Source organism: Sciurus vulgaris (genome assembly GCF_902686455.1).
Source record: "Sciurus vulgaris genome assembly, chromosome: 10".
NCBI lineage: Eukaryota > Metazoa > Chordata > Mammalia > Rodentia > Sciuridae > Sciurus > Sciurus vulgaris.
Window position 1 is genome coordinate 105,014,420 of NC_136470.1, and position 3,991 is coordinate 105,018,410.

The 3,991-nt window shown below is 43.9% G+C and overlaps 1 long non-coding RNA gene across 1 annotated transcript; it reads left to right on the plus strand.

The window, feature by feature from the left end:
- The first annotated feature begins 567 nt into the window (after positions 1 to 567).
- On the plus strand, positions 568 to 1,432 carry LOC306670834. The gene is made up of 2 exons (XR_013766507.1): positions 568 to 697; positions 1,240 to 1,432. It is a non-coding gene; the product is annotated as an uncharacterized lncRNA (long non-coding RNA).
- The last annotated feature ends 2,559 nt before the right edge of the window (positions 1,433 to 3,991 follow it).

Consider the following 3,991-nt stretch of genomic DNA (forward strand, 5'->3'; position numbering starts at 1 on the left):
AGGCCTGAGTTGAGCCCTAGCTCAGCTGACCAACTTAGGGAGGGTCAAGGGAGATGGCTGTGCCAAGTCCTGCTATTTCTGAGCTCCTCTACCCATCCCCGTCTCCCTACAGCACAACAACCCATTTGACCAGGGTTGTATCAGAAACTGGCATGTCACCCTCTGCGCACCACTGGGGCCCAAGTAAGTTGGTAAACCAGAGGCTCAAGTGGTGGTCCCTGGGGCTGGTGGGGTGGGTGAGGCTGGGTCTTCTTCCCTGGTCCCTTACCTCAGCTCCCAGGCCCTGACCCTCACTGTTCTCTTCTTGGGGGTTTTCTCCAGGGCACTGTGGGAGCCTCTGGGAACTCCCCTCTCCCTTGCCTCTCTGTAGGTTCTACTCCTAAGAAATGGAGTAGAGTGGAACCCCAACCTGGATGAGAGCCCTGGGCTCTGCTGTCCAAGCTGAGGGATGAGGGTGGTCAGGGAAAAGAGGAAAGGTGGGTGGTGACCCCTTGCTTTGGGCCTGTCATTGCCCAGGTACATGTCAGAAGTTGTGTTACTCCAGCAAGACTCGGGATCCAAGTGGAAGCCGATGGCGGCCCTGTGGTCACCAACATTCTCCCCAGAACACCATCGCCCAGACCTCCCTGGGCCCAACTCTCAACCTGTGTCTTTTGACACATCTTATGAAGGAGCACCAGGGAGTGCAGTCATCTAGGTGAGGAGCAGTGGGTGTGCAGTGGACAGGGGTGTCTGTGGGCTGCACGTGTGTTGTTGGAGCCCCTGAGGTGGGGCTGGCCCTGCAGCTGAAGCACCCGGAGCTGAGGAGTGGGAGTATGGATGTGAGGGTGCAGGTCCAGGTCCCAGGGCTTCAGAGCACACCCAGGTGTCCCTGAATAGACAGAGAGAAAAGACTGCTTGGCTAACTAGCTGGGTGGCCCTGGACCAGTTCCTATCTTTTTTGGCCTCAGTTTCCTCAGCTATTATTTGGACTGTGTCTAGTCCAGGAGTTTATAATGTTTTAAAGGAGATTATTTGTTTTTGGAAATTTTACTTGGAGTCCCATGTGAAACACATGCAGTGGGGTATTAGTAGTAAAGTGGGTTGGGTAACCCACAGTGCCCCCAAGTGCTCTTTTATTGACTTGTGGTGCCAGCCCTCTTTCTGTCCTGCCTCCAGGGCTCAGGGCCTTGACTGTGAGCTATGGGGTGGAGTTCATGGAGAGCCCCATGTAGTGACTCTTGTTTCTCTTCCCATCAGCCCAGTGCTGCAGTGGAAGGCCCACAGTGAGACTTGGTCTCCAATTCACCCCCTCCCAGTGATGCCTGGATATGGACATGCTGCCAGGATGTGAGCCCCACATGAGGCCTCTGAGGCCTGAGCCCCGACTCCCCTGTTGGGAGCACCCTGACCCCATGACTCTCCAACCCCCATAAAATTGTTTTTTGCTAATTCCTATGGCTGCTCTGCCTGTCTAGACTCAGAGAAATGTGTTTCCTGGGGAGTCTTTGAGGAGCTGGGACAGGTACCTCCTGGAAGGGAAGAGCATTGCTCTCTGGACACCCAAGATCATGAATCCACACACTCTGACTTTTTGCCCTTGGACAAGACACTTAGCATTTCTCTAATCCTTAAAATGTGGCATCAGTAATAATCACAGCAAGTGACCTTCCTGCCTTCCTGGCAAGAGCTGAGGATGAGAGGAGAGAAAACCCACCAACTAGGTTAGTACATAGTGCACCTCAAACTATTCCACAAAATACAAAGAGAACCTATATATTAATAATTCTAGTTGTGTGTGTGGACATATGTATAGTACTTATGAGTGTGTGTGTGTGTGTGTGTGTGTGTGTGTGTGTGTGTGTGTGAGACAGAATGAGAGAGAGAAAGAGGAGAGAGGGAGAGAGGATTGTGTGTGGTACTGGGGATCTAATCAAACCCAGGGCCTTTTGCATGGTAGGCGAGCACTCTACCACTGAGTTACATCCCCAGCCTTTTTATTTTCAGACATGGTCTCACTACATTGACCAAGCTGTCTTCCAACTTGTGGTCCTCCTATCTCAGCCTCCCATATAGCCTCCCAAGTTGTTACAGGACTTCACTGACATAACTGGTTTAGAGTTATCTATATGCAAGTTCTTGCCATCTGCAAATAGTTTTCCTTTTATCATTCAAGTGGATACTTTAAAATGTTTTTCTTGCCTAATTTCTGTGGCTGTAACTTTTGAACAATCTGATGTTAGACTTTTCATAAATTTCCTTTATCAATTTGAAGTTTTCTTTTTTTAAACTTTTGTGTGTGTGTGTGTGTGTGTGTGTGTGTGTGTGTTTTAAATATGGAAAGTTATTAGGTTTCATCAAACACTTTTTCTGCATCAAATGATTGTGTCCTTCACTATTAATGTAGAGTACTATATAATTGACATTATTTCAAGTTTTAGTATTTAATAATTTATAGTATGTCTGACCAGTTCCAAGGCATAAAGATCCTATGTTCAAGACACAAAGATGCTGGGAGTAAAATCACTCTATAAACTACATAGTATGTGATAAGAATGTGCATTATAATATAAAACCCTTCTACACATAGTAGTTAGCTACAAGAAACCATTCTTAGTTTAGGAACTTGTGTTCCAGATTTCAGTGTAAACTACTAGCATCTTTCAACTCTTTTGTGTCACCATATCTGTTGTCTGTTTTCACACTCTTCCAACCCAGCCTGAGTAATGAAGTCTGGACTGTTTTTCTCCATTTACACATGTGATTACCATTATTGTCAATTCTTGCATTGATCTGATGAGTCGGGCTCTGACATGTATGCTGCATTAATTGCAGGAGCCTGTGCCCAGCAAAGTGAAATCCTGCATGATGGAGTCATTCTTGGCCATTGCCCCGGTTCCCAGTTTGGTGATAATGTTCAGACTTTCACCTGTATGACTTTTTTTGGAGAGGGTGTGGCATTCCAGGGATTTAACCCAGGGCTGCTTTACCACTGAGTTTCATCCCTAGTCCTTTTTTTTTTTTTTTAATTGAGTCACTGTCTCCTTAGGTTACTGGGCATCCAACTAAGTTGCTGAGACTGGCCTTGAACTTGTGGTCCTCTTGTCCTGGTCTCCAGATTTGCTGGAATGATAGGCGTGGCTTCCATGCCCAGCTACACTCCATTTTTATATGTTGAATCATTCTTGCATTCCTGGGATAATTCCCAGTGACAATGATGTATAATCTTTTTAATATGTTATTGAATTTTGGTGTTTTTTTTTTAAAGGGACATTTGCATCTATACATGAAGGGTATTAGTCTTTGTTTTTCCCTGTGATATCTTTGTCTGGCTTTAATATCAATGTAAAATTGGTCTTGTAAAATGAGTTGGAAGTTGATCCTTCCTCCTCTATTTTTGGGTAGAGTTTGAGAAGGAGTGGTGCCTGTTCTTTAAAAGTTTGGTATTATTTACCAGTGAATCCAGTCTTTTTTAGAAGAGCCAACTAAATTGTCAAAGTTGTTGATTTTCCTCTTTTAAATGTTTAGCTGTCCTAGACTAGATTGTTTTAAGTAATCTGAGTGGAATTCTAGCATCAGTTCTGTTGACATCATAAAATAGTGACTTTTGCAAGAATTTTATTTCACTTTGTAATAAGTTGTCATTGTAAAAATATTTTACTTTGCATCTGAGATTCATGGGAAAGGATGATACTAGTGTGTTGTTTTGCTTTTTTTTGTCATATATATATGTGTGTATATATATATATATATATATATATGACAGTAGAGCACATTTGACATATTATACATATATGGAATGTAACTTCCCATTCTTATGGTCATACATGATGTGGAGTTTCACTGGTGGTGTATTCACAAATGAACATAGTAAAGTTTTGTCCAATTCATTCTACTGTCCTGTTCCCATTACCCCTCCCTTCCATTTGTTCCCCTTTTGTCTAAACCAATGAACTTCTCTTCTTTCCTCCCCCCTCATTTTGTGTTATTTTTCACATATCAGAGAGAACAT